This window comes from Schistocerca cancellata, chromosome 12, assembly GCF_023864275.1.
Source record: "Schistocerca cancellata isolate TAMUIC-IGC-003103 chromosome 12, iqSchCanc2.1, whole genome shotgun sequence".
NCBI lineage: Eukaryota > Metazoa > Arthropoda > Insecta > Orthoptera > Acrididae > Schistocerca > Schistocerca cancellata.
Window position 1 is genome coordinate 95,871,404 of NC_064637.1, and position 19,706 is coordinate 95,891,109.

The following is a 19,706-nucleotide window of genomic DNA, read 5'->3' on the forward strand; positions in this document are numbered from 1 at the left end:
GGCGAAAATCAGAGCTCGCACCGAAAGATATAGGCGTTCACTTTATCGGCGCGCTGTTAGTTTCTGGAACAATGGAGTATTATTGTGAAGGTGGTTCGGTTCGATGGACGCTCTGCTAGTCACTTGAGTGTGATTTACAGGGTATCCATGTAGATGTAGATACATCGTGGACGAGAAACCTACATGGGAAAAAAGAACTCAAAAATTAACAGGGTTTACATACAATAACACGTATCTATCAATCAAAACTAAATTAAAGCATTCGACGAGAGGTGACAAACAGAAGTGAAACTCTTTTCAACGTCCCCTAGAAAAATAGAATCGACAAAATCTTAAAAGTAGAACCAATGCTTACATAAGAAATGTCAGAAGAATGGACAACGGCGTATGTGTACAACGAACTGGGGCCCGTTACAGATACCATAAGGAAGAAAGGATCTCTCTTTTTTTTGTCACATTGGACAGCAAGAAAAATTATAGAGAAACCTTGAAGGATGAAGCAACAAGTAGGATGGATAAAGGAAATCAGGGAGGCTATAAAATAGCCAGAGGTATCAGTGGACGATCTGCAAAACAAAACAGAAAATTTAAAGAAAGTGAAAAAAAAAACAAGATTTAAGCCAAAAGTAGACAGACGACAAACAATAAAAAGGATATTTACAGATGAAGAACGACAAAAAATTTGAGAACGAATGAAAAAATATAGGGAAATTCGGAAAGAGAACATATTGAAGAAGATGATCAAAAATGAATGACTGAAGTGGTCCAATGACGCCATAAAGAAGAATAACCGCAACTTATACACTCTCTGTATCCATGTGCAGAAAATATGGTCTACATATGGATGTACAAGTTGAGGTACATATAACTGTGATAAAAATTTTTTCTTCAGTGGATGGATGTCAAGTTAGTGCTTCAGCTCTATTAGATGTGGTTGTCTCACATGCTTTAGAGCCTTTCTGTTCTGTTCGATACAGATCGCGCCAATGCTGATGTCTGGTTCTATATGTAGACGGCTGTATTAACTTACATACCACATATCCTGCGGCATGTTGCATGGAGACAGTATATGTGTGCTTGATAATGACTTCGCAGTCAAAATTGACCAAAAGCAACAATAGACGATAAAAATGTATCGAGGCTGTTTAGTAAAGTAGTAAATTAGTAATGGGTGTTAACCCTTCCGTGGGATGTTACATCTGTGATCGAATCGCCAGATGGATCTTAATAGGCCGCTCAATATGGGAATAGACGCCTTTCGTAGCCAATTACTTCGGTAACAGATGCTACTGATTTTTGCAGCTCCATCAACATGTAGAGAGGCGTCGACCACGCAGCCGCTTGTTGCAAGTCAGACGCGCCTCACTGTTCTTCTGCTTTGTGGGTTCTGCTCTCCGCCTTAACTACCGTTGGGCTAGTCAGGAGAACACCACAAGTAAAGAAATATCGAAGAAATTGGAATTAGCATACAAATTAACCCAAAACTGATATAAGATCAGGGATCACCTTCATTCCAGGCAAAAATTAAACATTACGCAGCAGTAATTAAACCGGAAGCACTGAATAGAAGGGGTGTACAAGAAGAATTGTAAAAGAAAGGAAGGAAAATACTCAGAAAAATTTAGGGACCCAAAAGATGAAAGATAACAACTGGACGAAGAGGTGAAATAAAGATCTGTACAGAAACATAGAAACAATCACAGACAATAAGAAAGGGCAGCCTAAGTTTTACGGTCATATTTATAGAATGAATGACTATAGGCTAACGAAGAAAATTTTTAATTTCATTTCCCAAATTCAAAAACACCACGGGATGGCATACAGAGACGAAAAGGGACTTGAGATAAATTTACTTCACAGAAGACACCATACGGGGCAGGGAAGATTACGGTATGTTGATAATTTTTACTTTAGGACCATCGTATTACACCTGAATGAAACACAGTTTTTTTTGCCATACGAATTTCGCCTTTATTCCCTGCAAGGCATCTTCCGTGGCAGTTCCGTAGATGTTATTCTATACGTTGTGTTTTTGGTCCACTTTTTGCGCTTTTCTTCTTCTTATAATTTCCATTTGAATTTTTTATTTACTTATTTTCCTTTGCAGAGTTCACAGTACTGAACATATGTTTCGATGCTCCCAAAACAAGTGTTCAGTTTCTAGTGCTGCGAAGTCTGAAAAACAAAATTTCAAATCGTAAGAAGAAGAACAGCCCCAAAAACTGGTACAAAAGCACAACGTGTAGAACAACATTCACAGAACCTACCACTGAAGACGCCTTACAAAGAATAAAGGTGCAATGTGTATGGAATGAAAATTGTTACATTCAGTTGTAATTAGACGATCCAAAAGAAATAAACATTATCAGCATACCGTAACATTACACGCAACTGAGGGCGACAAATGTTGAGGAACAGGGAACGTTTCAAGCTATCAATACTGCGAAGTTTCCTGTCCAACAATAAAATTCACAACCTAGGAAGGTGGTGTCAAATGAACAGAGGAAGATCATCAGCCAACGCATGAAGAAGTAAATTCCTTTACTACACGTCTGTGGTCAAAATTTTTTTGTCATCAGACTACCGGTTTCGGTCTATAATGGCCATCTTCAGATCTGTTTTATAAAAACATGTCCTAATGTACTTGAGCCATAGTGGCGTCGTCAAATGTTAAACACAATATCAGCACCAGCATCGTCAAAAATATATAAATAACAGCATTTGCAAGAGTCATCTTGTCAGCAAAACAGGTTTTGGAGTGTACCAGGCGTACCGCTATGAAATGAGCGTTAAGATACAAACGTGTCGATAGGGAACATTTGTTGTAAACGAGCCTTAATTATTATTTTTTTGTTTGGTTGGTATGACATCTGTCAGAGATATTTAGTATACATCAAGTCATGGAACAAACAACATCATATGTTTTCGTCGTGTTAACAATGTCGAATTTTGTACCAGAAAGTGATGATTTGCGGAAAGCATTAATTTTTTGTTTTCATTTGAAAAAAAAGTGCTGCAGTGTCGCATCGAATGCTTGTCGAGGCATATGGTGATCATGCTTTATCAAAAACAACATGCAAAAGATGGTTTCAACGGTTCAGAAATAATTATTTTGATGTAAGAAATGAAGAACGTGGGAGACCACCAAAAAAGTTCGAAGACGCCGAATTGCAAGCAATATTGGATGAAGATGATACTTTGAGTCAGAAGCAAATGGCAGCAATGCTAAATGTTGCACAACAAACAATTTCTGACCGTTTTAAAGCTATGGGAAAGATCCAAAAGTGTGGGAAATGGGTGCCACATGAACTGAATGAAAGACAGATGGAAAACCGAAAACCCAGTTGTCACCTTTTGCTTCAAAGACATGAAAGAAAAACCATTTTGCATCGAATTGTTACTGGCGATGAAAAATGTATTTATTTTAAGAATCCTAAACGGGAAAAATCACGGGTTAATCCGGGACAACCATCAACATCGACTGCAAAACCAGATCGATTCGGCAAGAAGACAATGCTCTGTGTTTGGTGGCATCAGAAAGGTGTGGTGTATCATGAGCTTCTAAAACCCAGTGAAACTGTGAATACTAATCGCTGCAGACAACAAATGATCAATTTGAACTATGCATTGACCGAAAAAAGACCAGAATGGTGCAGAAGACATGGCAAAGTGATTTTTTTTTTACACGACAGTGCACCTGCACACAAAGCAAAACTGGTTCAGGATAAAATAAAAACACTTGGCTGGGAGCTGGTACCCCACCCGCCGTATTCACCAGACTTAGCTCCTTCCGACTACCATTTGTTTTCATCAATGGGACACGCATTGGCTGAGGAACACTTCGATTCCTACGATTAAGTCGAAAATTGGGTTGATTGGTTTGCTTTAAAAGACGAATATTTCTATTGGCTTGGTGTCCACAAATTGCCAGAAAGGTGGTCAAAATGTATAGAAAGCAATGTTCAGTACTTTGAATAAAATGTTTTTACTTTTCAATTCAAAATTAGTGTTTCATTTTCAGAAAAAAAACGCTCATTTCATACCGGTACACCAGGTAGTGCTGCTGACAAGATGACTGTTGCATGTGCTGTTATTTATATGTATTCGATAATGCTGGTGCTGATATTGTGTTTAACATTTGACGAAGCCACTATGGCTCCAGTACATTAGGGTATGTTTTTATAAAACAGATCTGAAGATGGCCATTGTAGACCGAAACCGGTAGTCTGATGACAAACAATGTATGAGCATAGACGTAAAGTAAAGGAAATTTATTCTACATTCAGGTCACTATTTTATTTGCGACCGTGTGGCAGCTTGTGAAGGCATGAAGAGGTGCTGGGAAGATAAACAGAAAACAAAATGTTGTTCCGTGAACAGTTACAAGTGAAAGAAAAACAGCCCTCGGTCACTGTTTCTAAAGAATTAACCGGGTTTCAAAACTGCTAGGAGTGTCTTCCTCAGAATGTAAATCAAAAAATGGTCTATAACATGGTCACAGAATTACGACTAAAAACATATGATGCAGAGTATAAGTAGAGAATCATCGTGAAAGACTGGCAGTACTTACGTGTCATTAATATATTTATTATTTTATAAATGACATATAAGTACTGCCAGTCTTTCAGGATGATTCTCTACTTATACCCTGCATCATATGTTTTTAGTCGTAATTCTGTGACAATGTTATAGACCATTTTTTGATTTACATTCTGAGGAAGACACTCCTAGCAGTGTTGAAACCCGGTTTATTTGTTAAAAATAGTGACCGAGGGCTGTTTTTCTTTCAATTATCATCATCATCATCATCATCATTTAAACAGATTATGCCTTTCAGCGTTCAGTCTGGAGCATAGCCCCCTTACAAAATTCCTCCACGATCCCCTATTCAGTGCTAACATTGATGCCTCTTCTGATGTTAAACCTATTATTTCAAAATCATTCTTAACCGAATCCAGGTACCTTCTCCTCGGTCTGCCCCGACTCCTCCTACCCTCTATTGCTGAACCCATGAGTCTCTTGGGTAACCTTGCTTCTCCCATGCGTGTAACATGACCCCACCATCTAAGCCTATTCGCCCTGAATGCTACATCTATAGAGTTCATTCCCAGTTTTTTCTTTGATTTCCTCATTGTGGACACCCTCCTGCCATTGTTCCCATCCACTAGTACCTGAAATCGTCCTAGCTACTTTCATATCCGTAATCTCAACCTTGTTGATAAGGTAACCTGAATCCACCCAGCTTTCGCTCCCATACAACAAAGTTGGTCGAAAGATTGAACGGTGCACAGATAACTTAGTCTTGGTACTGACTTCCTACTTGCAGAAGAGAGTAGATCGTAGCTGAGCGCTCACTGCATTAGCTTTGCTACACCTCGCTTCCAGTTCTTCCACTATGTTACCATCCTGTGAGAATATGCATCCTAAGTATTTGAAGCCGTCCACCTGTTCTACCTTTGTTCCTCCTATTTGGCACTCAATCCGTTTATATTTCTTTCCCATTGACATTACTTTCGTTTTGGAGATGCTTTCAATTATAAGAAGATAAAATGTTCTAAGTCGTCTATAATTGGACAAATTCTGTAATGAAAGTAGTATCGAGGTTGTAAACAGACAGGATTGTCAATTAATTTATTAGTAATGTGGGCAACCTGGAATTTTTGTACGTGGTGCGCTAGTGTCTGGTTGCGATTCTATTTAAGGGCTGTGGCGAGCGACTGGTCACAAGGCATATTTAATCACGGCCGGGACCTGCGCGGAGTGCGGACAAATAGCCTCGCAGAGCAAACCAGATCAGCGCGGGGAGAATTAATAAACACGCCGCGGCGCGGGACGGCAGCGAAGCGGCAGCAAACACCACCTCCTCCGTAAGTCGCCGCCCAACGCGGCTTGTGAGCGCGCAGGACGTTGCGAGAATTTGAAGTAGCTGCGCGCCGGCGGGTGGGGGGCGGGGGGCGGGAGCAGAGACCACGCCGCCAGCCGGTGGGGTGGGGGAAGGCGCGGTGGTAGGGGGCGCGTCCCGGCCACGACGGCAGCGGCGCCCGGCCGGTGGTGGGGGGTGAGGGGACCCGCGCGGCGCGATGGTGGGGGAAGCGGCCCGTGGCGGCTTGGGGGGGGGGGGGGGACGGCTCATTGCCGAGTTACCACGAGGTCGCCAGCGATAGATTTACAACCAACCATCGGCCCGGAGAAGAAACACCGACAGGGCGCGCACCGCCGTTCGGGACTTGCAAGGAACAGCGGATCAACACCAAGCGTTCGCCGCCTAGCGCCCTGTCACTTCCGGGACGGTCCGTCGACATCGTCACACACGTCGCGGCGATGACCGCACGCGCCAACTCGCCGAGCTGCGCTCCCGTCTCGGGATGAAACTGCGGCGACTTTCCTGTCGCTAAGAACTCGTCACCAGGGTGATAAATCGCCTTTGGCAGCCTCCTTCGCAGTTCTCCGGACGGGCCAGTCTACCTGCGGCACCGACTAACAGGTGACAGCCTCGGATCTGAGAACGTGGGGAGTGTATTCTGACACGCAGCCAGTCCCAAAACACACGACGACTTCGGCTCATCCGCTACGCCGGGAAACCTGCACCACTGCGGACGTTGGACATTTTTCCCGAAGTCGACATGGAGGACGATGCGAGCGAGGTACGGATCTCACAGCCGTCTGAAGGACTTCCGGTCGAGGCTTGAATGCTCTCGAATTGCACGCAGCGCCGTACAACGTGTGTGTGTTGTCTTGCTCTCTGAAACTCTGTTTTGCATCCGCCCGCCGGCATCTGCGTAGCGCGGCAAAAGCAACAGTTGGCACATTATTAACGGGACAGTACTGGCACGATTCTCCACCATCTGCCTGCTCATCTACCGTGTGAAACTCCCCTACAGATCTCTGCTGCAGTATATAAAGTCATAAGGTAGAGTCCGACAGCTGTTCAGTAATCAGTTTACGTAGTTGCGCCAGTGTCGATATTATATGGAATTAATCCACAAGTAGTGCAGTATAAAAATTTGCCTAGCAGTAATATAGTCTGTGTACTGCTTTAGTGGAAAGTAGTATAAGCTACTGTTTCTCAGGCGTCAGACGGCTGCTGACATCGGAGGAAACTAGTGATTACGTACTGCGTTAAAAATAGCTCGCGGAAGGTCGCGCAGCAGTGTCGCAGAAAAACACGCGCGAAAGACAGCAATTTCGGAGCAACAGCAGTCGAAACTGTTTGCGTCTTCCAACAGAGCTGCTCCAGGAAGGTAGTATCCTCGATATATAATTGACGCGAAAGGTGACTTTTAATGTGTGTGCTGAATCGAAGTAAATGTCATTTTTTTACTTAGCAGTTTAAAGAGAAAATAGAAGACAGACGAGCTTGTTTCGTATGCTTTGAGTGTGGAATGACGGAAGCGCACGAGTTGCGAAGATAAAGCTGCTGCTGTCAAAACGGACGTCTTTGTCTAAACTGGTGTGTAAAAGTTGTCTGACATTTCTTGTGCCATAAAACAGGTGTATCAATAGTATCAGTGAAAACAATTCGACGTAATTTGACTACTTGTCTGTGCGGGGCAGTAGCGTATTTCAGGGTAAAAAAGAAAGTAGTACACTGCTTGTGTCTGAAGAAATATTTCTCCTCGTGTGTCAACAGACCAGAACGGTGAAATATATATACAGAAAGTGTGCTCCGGAGCGCAAGACACCTGTCGCGTTTATCGGGAGATATAACTGTCGTAGCAACTTGGCAGCAGGTCCGGGAGAAGACAAGAAGAAACGAAGAGAGCGGCGGTGAAGACGACGACGACGCGCGGTGACCACGCTACTCGGCCGTCAGCTGTTTTCCAGGGACGCTTCCAGCTCCAGAAGAAGGGGGAGCGGCCGGCGAGAGGGAAAATTTACGACCCACCGGGCGATCAATTATTGTCCGCGACTGGAGGCCAGCCCTACGTGCGTGCGTGCGTGCGTGCGCCACTGCGTAGCGCTTCCAGCACGCGCCGCGCCGCTGCCAGGCGACGGGAAAAGCGGAAAATTGCGCCCAGGTGAGTTTCACCGCCGCAAAGTACCTGTCTGTTTTCATATCATCCTCCTCATTATTTTTTAATTTTTTACATTAGTCTACCATTCAGACACCCCGACTATGTTAAACAGTCATGACAACTGCTGTCAGTTTTTTTTTCGCTTAAACTGAATGTTTTTCATTATCGTGTAGATCTAGTGAGGTTTCCATCCGAAGATTTGGCACCAGTAGCTCATTTGCCGTCTCCTAAACACCCCGAACATCATTACAGCTGTTGTGAAGATATTTCGCTTTTTTGCGCCTTTAGCTTCTCTGCACATTTCCTCTACTTTTTTTTCTCACGTTCCTGTACCTCTCTATTCTTCTGTTCAGTTTGCATGGAATGTGTTTCATTAGTTTCGAGTTATTCATACTTCCTGAGTGGCTGTCAAATCGAACTCTGTCCAAGCGCATTGTGTATGTGATTTTTTTTTCCATTTTTGAATGTATTCCTTGTCTGGACATTTTTCTATAGATCTTGTTTTTTATAATTTGGAACCTATATAAAGTGTGGCACCCTTCTCTTTTTTCTTTCTAATTTGTAGCGTTAGTAAACGTCCCTTTATTTACTTCGTTAGTCAACCATCTAAGGACCACGATAATTGTTATGACAGTTATGTTTTCTTTTCTTTTTCGTTTAGTCACATGTTTTCCGTTTATGTGGTGCGCCTAGCCATGGTATTCTCTATAAGTTTTGGCATGAATAGCTCATATATCGTCTCTGAAAGAGACAAACGCCACTACAACCGCGCGAAAGATATTTCGGTTTTCTGCGTCTTTATCTTCTCTGCCCATTTCCCGTAGGCCTTTTCTGTCGTTCATGTACCTCGCTATTCTTGTTTTCAGTTTGTAATCAAATGTGTTGTCGTTGCTTTTCATCAGTTAGGAGTTTTCTGTCTCCTTATGTGGCTATAAAATCAAACGCTGTCTTTGTGAATTTTGTTTGTAATTTTTTCTTTTTTTTCCTATTTTAGAATTTATATGCCTTGTTTGGTCTTTGTTATACAGATCCTACATTCATAACATGGGATCTGTATAACTTCTACGTTTTTTCTCTCTTTTTCTGTCCAATTCATTGCCTTAGTAGACAGCTCTTTATTTACTTCGTTATTAGTCAAACATCTACGGATCCCGTTATGCGTATAACTGTTAAGACTATAGATGTCAGTTCTAATTTTCGGTCAAGCCACATGTTTTTCATTAATGTGATGTATCAAGAACGATGGTCTTGTGAACATTACGCACGGGTGGCTTTATTTCTCGTCTCTTGAAAGGCCTAAACGCCATTACAGCTGTTCTACAGATATTTCCATTATGTCTAACTTTTCCGCCAATTTCATCTAGGTCTTTCCTGGCGTTCAAGTAACTCGATATTCTGTATCTTCTGCTTCAAGTTAAACGTCTTAAGATGCGTTTCATTGATTAGGAGTCATTAATACTTCTTAGTTGGAAATAAAATCGAACCACACCTTTGTGCATCGTGTCTGTAATTTTTTCCACTTCAGAATATATTTCTTTGTTGGACTTTATTTTATATAGATCACGTTTTTATAATTTGGGATATTTATATACTGTAAAATCTTTATCCCTTTGCTTTCTAGTTTATTGCGCTAGTAAACATCTCTTTATTTACATCCTTAGTCAACCCTCTCAAGACCACGATAACAGTGTAACTTTTACGACAGCTGTTGCCAGGTTTTTTGTCGTTGAAGCCACATGTTTTGCATTAATTTACTGTACCTAGTACGGTGTTCATTTGCGCATTTCCCGCCAGTAGCTCAATTTTCGTCTCTGAAAATTATGAACGCAAACATATTTTGGCTTCCTATGTCTTTAGCTTTTCTTCCCATTTCCTCTACATTTTTTCTGACGTTACGCACCTCGATTTTCATGTTTTCGGATTCAAACCAAATGAATTGAAGATACGTTTCGTTAAATTGAAGTCATTCATATTATGTTGTAGTAACATCAACCATTGTCTTTGTGCCCTGTGTCTGTAATTTTTTTTTTCTATTTTAAAACTTATTCATTGGCTGGACTCATTTTTAGACGCCGTTTTTATTGCCATATTTATTGCAACATCTTTCTCTAGTTTCTTTGACTTATTGTGGCAGATGCGTATAGACTCAGTCGTTTTATGAGAGAGTTGCAATGATGAATTTTGGTGTTTAGGAAAAACAAACTTAACAGTAAGGGTTTCGTGTGATTTAGATAGCTGTCAATCATCGTTCTTCCAGCTGTTTGCCTGTAATCCATTTGTCCGTATTCTTAAAACTATTCACGCCTTTTGTTGTTCCGTGTCTTGTTTCTAGATGAGCTGGACTGTCATATTTGACATTACGACCGTTTTCTACAAAACATATTTCAAACCCAGTTTGTTCTGCTGTGTCTTTTGTCCATTAATTTGTTTTATTGCTATTTCTACCTCTCCTGTCATTACGGCTGTATCATCTATAAACAGTCTATTTCCACACCACTCCTTGTGGTACTAGCCGTTAAAAATTTAAATAGGTTCCGAAGTTTTAGTTCTTGTAATTTTTTCTCATGAGCAATTGAACAAGAGCGGCGAGTTTCGAATCCCAACTTCGACTTCTCATTATTATTATTATTATTATTATTATTATTACCAATTTTACGTCAATGATCTGTCAGGATTGGCTGGACTGCGTCAGAATTATATTAAACTGCAATAATAATACAACGATGAAACAGCTCGTGTAACAGCCTTGAAATACAATACCAGTGTTGTTGTTAGTGCCATAGCGCAGAGTTGCATATCTGGTATCATTGTTCTGTCAGCAGAAAACAAAAATTCAGACACAAAGCGTAAACATTTTTCTGTTTGACAATACGAGTTCTTTTCTTTGAACAGCTCTGCTGGAAGGAACTGAAGGATGGTAGCACACTAAATATATTCTAATGCCTACATTAGTAAACTATCTTTTATCTTGGTCTATCGACATCTTGTCGTTATTCCATATTTTGTGATGGTCAATAAGATGTTTCACGCTGAAAGTCTCAGCTTCACGTGAGTGAGGCAGTTCAACTCATGTTATGAGCAATCCAGCAAAGATTGTTCTTTTCCTCTTAGATGAAATGATCTCTATTCATTTATTCTGTAGCAACAGCTTCTTCCTGTGCAAATTAAACACACTCACCAACGACAAGCTGATGTTTCGTGCCGCGAAAGCAAGTAGATGAAAAACGTAGCAACGTGGCATACCTCAAATCGTTCATAATTAGTGTCAAAACCCACAATCTCAGTCCTGTAGTCGCTTCCTACGTAATCTAGTGGCACTAGAAAATTACCACTAAGCAACTATCACTACTTAAACAGTGGCCCAAATAGGCTTCTATTTATTTTTCAGAAATCTTCCGTTACAGTCAAAATAGGAATCACATACAAGCTGCTGAATTAGCCTTACGAATCTCCGATATTTCCTTTTTCATTTTTTTTCGCTTCTGTCTTATGTATGTGACAGTCATTCGTTGATTCTTTCACCTCTTGTTTTTATTTGATTTCTTAATATCGTTCGTAGTCGATGTTAAACAATAGAACGCTGACGTGTTCAGTCTTCGGGGTGATGACAACTTTACTTATGTTGTACGTTTGTTGTCATTGTATCTATTAATTTTTTCCCACGTGATTATATTTTTCCGCATTACGTCTTACTTTAAATGCTGTCCTGTTATTCTGTTGCCTTGTATGTGCCTCAAAATTTTTATTCCTTATGCCTTCATTTTTTTTATGGATCCTAAAATTAGTGTTTAAGGTACATGCATACACCCCATATGAATTATTATCTTACAGCGTCAAAAATTACTCTGTTTGACACATATATAAAATTTTGTAGCGGTCATTGCACACTGAAAGGTAGATATTGCTCGACACGTTTTCACGTAAAATGACGCCACAAACCACACTTTATCGAAAGAAGATGCTGCAGTTCGAATATTTTCGTAGTACGCAACAGTTAATACGAAGAATGACCTGTGTCTCATGCTCAAAACTGCCGTGTTTTGTAATTTTCTTGGTTGTTTCGCATAAAGGCAAATGTTTATAACACAGCAGCGACGAATTTCTTTTTTCCTATTTGTTTGGCTTCGTCCTCAAAAGCGTGAGACGGCTCTTTCCAGCGAGTAAGCCACGTACGTTGAAAACATCGTCAACTTGATTGCGACCAGTGACACGATATTGCGAAACAAAGTTGCTGTAAAAGCAATTGCCTTGATTTAATATAAAATAAAAGAGAAGGCACTGCGAAATAATGCTTGTGTGGTCATCCCGAAGTTGGTTTCACTTTCTTACAACAAGCAGACTGGAAAGAAAGCACTGACTATAGAATCGTTCATCAAAACGTCCGCAGCTCGTCGTCGTGCGGTAGCGTTCTCGCTTCCCACGCCCGGGTTCCCGGGTTCGATTCCCGCCGGGGTCAGGGATTTTCTCTGCCTCATGATGACTGGGTGTTGTGTGATGTCCTTCGGTTAGTTAGGTTTAAGTAGTTCTAAGTTCTATGGGACTGATGACCATAGATGTTAAGTCCCATAGTGCTCAGAGCCATTCGAATCGTTCATCAAAACAGTTACAACAATTTTATTTTTATTCGCTCTGCGAAGAGTCGGATCAACGAATGTTCACACCGACTTCTTTGTTGTCTGCTCTGAGGAAAATCTCCTCAGCTGACACTTGCAGATTAAAAAGTTTCTAAGCTACTACCATCTTTTTCTACAATATTTCTCCGTCTCTCTGGACAAGACCATGATAATCGCATCAAGAGCACAAGTAAATTTTGACCCATCAAAATAGTTCACACCCGTTTCATAACAGCCCACAATAAAGTACCAGGTTGCATCTCAGAGCGTGTTTCCAGCAGCTCTACCACTTCTGTTTTGACACGCAAGTTCTTTAGGATGTTACTCTTGTAAATATCACCATGGAGTGGTGAGCCTCCTAGCTTGAGAGAAACTAAATATTTCAAGGAAATAATTCGTGGGTAGCGATTCGTTCTCCTAGGATTGTCATTGCGGTCGCAACTAAAAGCCACGGGATTAAAAGTATTAAAAATCTTTTCGGAATGTTGTGAACGTTTCTAGTGATTTTTCTCACATTTTCATGTACGCCACCATTCTTCGAGTGGCTATACACTTTCAGTTAAATTTTGTAGTGTTCAGTCTGAAAAGAAAAAAAAAGTAGAGTGCGAAATTATTCTCCCTTGCTCTGTATCAATTCCGCAAATTTTGCACAACTCTCTACAAATTACGTCGTCCAGGCCATCTGTCTGTGGCTACTTTTTTTAATTGATGCTTTTCATTCATTCGTGCTTTATCCCTGAACACTGTGCGAACGTAGTCTTTTTCGTCAATGTATCAGTTTATTCTCTCGGTAGCGTGGCTTGGAGTATGCAAGTAATCGGTTTATAAAACGTCCGTTGCTGCTTTTTTCTATACTCCTGTAAAATATATTTCGTTAACCTGACATTATTAAACGTCAATTTATGCCACCTCTGAACAGTTACAGTTAGACTACGAAGAGGCTACCATGACTGACCGTAGCATTATGGACAGTACAATCTGCAGTGCAAACTGCGTGCTTAATCACTCCGCGACACCATGCTCTGTATAAACGTCGGTGTGAACTGCGCATTTGATACGGTTCATCATACACATATGACGTCACACGTGATAAATGGTGCCGCGTAGCTGAGAGTACAAGAACACTCCTTTGTGCCTGCCAAGCATCTCTTAACTCACTGTTTGCGGGCTACAAAAGTCTTAGTGTAATTCGCTGTTTTGAGATAAACGCCAATAGAATAACGTAGAACCCGTAACACATAATTTGCGTTAGTTTCAACTTTAAATTATGGTGTCACAAGAACGGTTTATTCTACTTTTTCAATTACATTTTATTTCACACTATAGAACTTACAACGTGCTTACTTTTTCATAACAATTATATAAACGAACTTAATGCTTCTGTAATATCACTTTCCACTCCGGACGCCCAGACACTGTAAATAACCACTTGTTTATACGTTTTCTGCAACTTAAACCGCAGTACATTAATTAACAACAACCGTCACGGGTCTTCAGGTTGAAGACATAACGAAAGTGAAAAAGAAATGTGCTTAAAACAGGTGGTTGATGATGTGAGTAGGCTCGAAACGTTTTCCGTTTATTCAAAAGAAACTCGAGAAATTTTGTAGCGGCAAATGTCTTAAACTGAAAGCAACAAAACAAGTGTAAAATATTTCCTCTCCAAGACAGAAGTTCGAGTTACTTCTATTCTCGTCTTGATTTCCAGCTGTAATTACACGCCGGCCAGTGTGGCCGAGCGGTTCTCGGCGCTTCAGTCTGGAACCGCGCGACCGCTACGGTCGCAGGTTCGAATCTTGCATCGGGCATGGATTGTGTGATGTCCTTAGGTTAGGTAGGTTGAAGTAGTTCTAAGTTCTAGAACTAAGTTAAGTCCCATAGTGCTCAGAGCCATTTTTTTGTAGTTCCACAACTGACTTGTGGGTTACAAACGAGCCGTATTATTTTTCTCAATGTTATTCAACACCTCATCTGCTGCAACCTTTTACGGCAGGAGGCTATTGTCTGACATCCCCCTACGATGACTTTAGTTTTGCAAGATGTTTCGTTTCTGCGGCGTTATGACAAAGAATGTTAACAACTCTGTTTACAAGGATGTGAATGACGAATGACTCATTTTTTTGGGAAAATAAAAGGAAGCTCGGTTGCGGATATGGGTTGGTCAGGACTGAAGTACATATTTGCCTTTCCGTTCAAGCGGCTTTTGTTTTTTGTCGTTTCGTCGTTCCTATATTTACATCCGTTCGAAAATGGTTCAAGTGGCTCTGAGCACTATGGGACTTCTTAGGTCAACAGTCCTCTAGAACGTAGAACTACTTAAACCTAACTAACCTAAGGGGACATCACACACATCCGCGGTTCCACGCGGACTGAAGCGCCTAGAACCGCTCGGTCACTTCGGCCGGTTTTACATCCGTATCCTGCAAACCTTCGCAAAGTGCATTTCTTTCGCCATCCCCAGGGGAACGATAGATAACAGGCAGTAGTAGATTCCTAAATTCTTTGCGTAACACTAGTTTCGGAAACTTGATGGGCTTGCGTGGAGCAGTTTGCGCGAATCTCTAAGTCCCTGAGTACGACGCTCTATCGTGGGTCAAACAAACATGTAATTATTCGTGCTGCCTTTTTTTTTTTTTTAATCATCAGTCTTTGCCAGGTCCGATGCGACGCGCCACGAATTTTTCTCTCGTGCCAACTTCATCATCTCAGAGTAGCACTTGGTACCTGCGTACTCAGTTATTTACTGGATGCATTCCAATCTCTGTCTTCCTCTACAGTTTTTACCCTCTGCAGCTCTCTCTAGTACCATCGAAGTTATTCCCTGATATCATGGCACATCTCCTATCATCCTCTCTCCAGGCAGATTAAAACTTTGTGACGGACCGAGACTCGAACTCGGGACCTTTGACATTCGCGGGCAAGTGATCTACCGTCTGAGCTACCCAAGCACGTTTCACGCCCCGTCCTCACAGCTTTACACCTACCAGTACCTCGTCTCCTACTTTCCAAATTTCACAGAAGCTCTTCTGCGAACCCTGCGGAACTAGCACTCCTGGAAGAAAGGACATTGCGAAGACATGGCTTAGCCACAGCCTGGGGGATGTGTAGAGAATGAGATGTTCTCTCCGCTGCAGAGTGAAAATCTCATTCTGGATCCTATCTCCACTTCTGCGTTTCCCATGTGTTCTTTTCTTCGCCGATTCTGCGGATAATTTCGTCATTCCTTATCTTACTAGTCCACGTAATTTTCAAGAAACTTCTACAGATGAATATTTCGTCCATAAGGGGGCGGCATTATGAGTGTTGCGACTGTTGATCAATACAAATAAAACAACTTTTGCCTCAGTTACTTGTTTATTTTGCCACTACGCGTTTCGGTGGTTCACATCATCATCTTCAGGTGGAGAGCTGTTTTTTTCTTACACGGGTGGTGCTGGTGAAGATTGCAAACATTTTTACACTGTCGCAGACCAAGGGCAATGTAGGGTATTAGCAGAAGACGCAATGTAGCCTACACTGCCCCTGCTCTGCAACTAAGAAAAGAGATCTGTACTCTTCACCAACACCAACCATGTAAATGAACAATTCTCCACCTGAAGATGATAATGTGAACCATCGAACCAATTAGTGGCAAAATAAACAAGTGATTGACGCAGGAACTGTTTTATTTGTACACTTGTATTGCACCACATCTCGAACATTTGTCTTCTCTTATGCTTTTCCCTCATTTTATGATTCACCACGAAACAATGCTGTGTTCCAAAAGTACATTATCAAAAAATTTCTTCCTCGGAGTAAGTCTTATGTTTGATAGTAGCAGACTTCTCTCGGCCATGAATACCCTCTTTGGCTGTGCTAGTCTGCCTATTGTGTCATCCTTACTTCGACTGTCATTGTTATTTTTCTTCCGAGATAGCAGGCTTAATTACGTCTAGTTCGTGGTCCCCAACTTCGATCTGACGTTTATCGTCTTCTCATTTGCTCTATTCCTCATTACTGTCGCTTTTCTTCGGTTTACTCTGAATCCATATTCACTGCTCATTGGCGCTTCCATTCCTTTCAACACATCGTGTGGCTCTTCTTGATCTTCACCGAGGACTGCAATGTCATCAGCGAACCTTGTCATTGAATCCTTTCACTCTCAGCTTCAGTGCCAGTCTTGAACTTTTCCCACTCCTGAACTTCTCATAGACTGGACAGTAGAGGCGGATGACTACATCCGTGTCTTACACCTTCTTTAATCGGAGCATTTCGTCCTTGATCTTTTATTCTTATAGCTAGCTCCCTCTGGCTTCTTGTGTGTACCGTATGTTATCTGTGTACAGCTGACGCCCTTCTTTGTATAGGCGTTAAATATGCCCTACTTGATCTATTTTGATTGGGTCAAACACACTTGTGGAATATTCAGGTTTTAATGACTTGATTGATCTCATTACTCTGTGTAACGGTATTTTATGGTCAAAGATGGCTGATTTGTGTTTTCATAGCGTCACACCAAAGTCTGCCACCAGCTTTACCTACATCTGAACCTATGTGATCATTCCACTCCATATCCCAAAATATAGCGAAGTCTAGGTCTTTGTATGATTTGATGATTCTCCCGCTTCATTGTCGTGTGACATTACTGATGCGCATGTACTGTATTTACATGTTAAACAGTGGCCAAACAAGCCGGCCGGTGTGGCCGAGCGGTTCTCGGCGCTTCAGTCTGGAACCGCGCGACCGCTACGGTCGTACGTTCGAATCCTGCCGCGGGCATGGATGTGTGTAATGTCCTTAGGTTAGTTAGGTTTAAGTAGTTCTAGGGGACTGATGACCTCAGATGTTAAGTCCCATAGTGCTCAGAGCCATTTCAACCATTTGGTGGCCGAACAGCTGTTTACTTCAGTCTTAAAATAATTTCTCCACCTACAAACTTCAGTCTGGCGCAACAGTTACTTGCACCAAAGTTCCCAGTCGCTGTCGTAATTAATTGCATCTCAGTATGAAATTTCATGTAGCTGTTACGAGAATAGCTAAATTTTGCGAACGGGACTCGTTGGAACGTCTGTGACTCAGACTGTATCGGAGCAAACAATTGCGTTTAAAACAGAGCAAAATGTGTCGTTTCGATCCCCGAGAAACGATTACGCAAAAACAGGATAGTCATTGCAGAGTTTTTCATTAATACTGGACGAAGTAATATCGGTATTTGTACTGTCACATCACGCAAGCGGATCCGTCAAAGACATTTGCGAATAAATTCTAACGGAGCGACGCCTGTATAACTGCTCAAGAGAAACCAGGCAATTAATATCTTCGTCTCGGAACTATCTTCCAACAAGTTTTTTAAACGTCATTTCCAGCTGCGACACAATATGATTTTGTTATTTTTAGGTACACAGGCTTTTGTGTAATTCTTTTTCGTGCTGCAATGAACTGGAAATGCAGCATCTTCGAGTCTATCCATTTACAGTATGTGGCAATTCGGCACTGAACTGGCACTTTTTGAATGCTTGTGTATCCTGTGCATCAGGAGCAGTTACGGGTAACCTTCAGATTGGAAGTTAGAGATCTCCACCAATTACTTATAGTGGATTTATAGTGTTATTGACTTTGTGAATTACAATTGTACTATGACAGCGAAGACTAGTTCTCGGGTACTGTGTGGTGATTCCAGATGAAAAAAATGTGTATTACTTCGTTCTTTTTAAATTGACGCTCTCAGTCACTGAATAAATAGTTCAAAAATTACATCCGAGCAATCTAAACCTCTCGTTGCATTATTATTGTTGACAAAGTGAAGAAAATTACTAGTACTAGAATCCGAGTACTCCTAATAATTCAAGTCAGTTTTGCGCGAACCTCAAATATCGCTAAACAATCGTATTTGTAGATTCTTCTTCGCGAATTGCCAACTTGTGCACGGTACGGAATAATAAGTGCATGGCATGGTGGAAGGAACTCAGTTACATTCCACTAGAACGGAAATAGCGACACAAATTCCTGTCGGAATATGTCATTTATCATTCTTTACTACGAGGGGTAAATTTTCTGGATTGTCAAAATGGAAAAAAAATTATGTCAGTGTCTACTGCTGGCTTTGGAAAATAAAATATTGTTGTTTGATGGTATCGTAAGCGGTGGCCAGTTTATCAACATTTGTGTGTCCTCACTCGGAACCATAATAATCAAGAAAATACCGCTCGCTTATAAAGGTCCAGAAAGTTAAAGTGTGAAGAATCTTTGTTACTGATTTACCAACAGATTCGAAAATTTAACTTTCTCTTTTCCGCGAAATGAGTTTCACTGACGTCTTAAAACAATGTGCCTTCCCGGGTCTCGAACCAAGGAAGAAGTCAGGACACACGACGTCTTCACCAGTCGAGAACATTCGCTCGTAAACGTCCCTGTATTGCTTATTGTTTGATGGCAACTATGGGGCTTCCAAGTACATTGTAGGTGGTAGACAAAATGACAAAAGAATTTTACTTTGGAACTGGTCCATTACATAACCGTGTAGTGGTCAAAATAATGCATGGGAACAATAAAGAGGTGCCTCAGATTTAGCTACTAAGGCAGTGACATAAAAGGCACGCATTATATCAGACTTGGTGGAAAACTATTTCCGAACACAGCTCGAAAGCGGGCAACGTCTTGATGGATACTACTCCAGTGTGCAAAGTATTGCATTGCTTTCAAGCACGGCAGTCAGAGATATTCCTGAGGGCAGTGTACCGTAGGTCCGAAGGAGCTGTTACTGAAGCGACGACAGGAACAATAACCGTAATTTGTCTTCAGAAGTGTGAGGGAAAATTATGCGCCCCCGCCTCACTGTGAAGTTTTACCTTGCCGGAGGTCTTCCGGCATGAATTAGCTTCTAGAGGACACCTCTTGTCTCCCCGAAGTCATTATTAGTATTTTAACCGCTACCTGTTAAATTATGATTGAATCATTTTGCATTGAGTGCAGTGACATTTCGCACTGAATGGATCTATTTTCAGATGTTCTTCCAGCGGAAACATGCGTCCAACCTGTTATTCTGTAATTGCAGAAACTTCATGTACAGCGATGTCTCCTAATACTAAAGTAAAAAGAC

General features: G+C 41.4%; 1 protein-coding gene across 3 annotated transcripts in view; it reads left to right on the forward strand.

Annotated features, from left to right (window-relative positions):
* Positions 1–6,160: 6,160 nt before the first annotated feature.
* LOC126109396 (homeotic protein Sex combs reduced) overlaps positions 6,161–19,706 on the forward strand; it is a 322,662-nt gene continuing 309,116 nt past the window's right edge. For all 3 annotated transcript variants that reach the window (XM_049914424.1, XM_049914426.1, XM_049914427.1), the window contains exon 1: positions 6,161–8,018. The gene's annotated coding sequence lies outside the window, so the exon portion shown is untranslated. The remainder of the gene's footprint in view (positions 8,019–19,706) is intronic.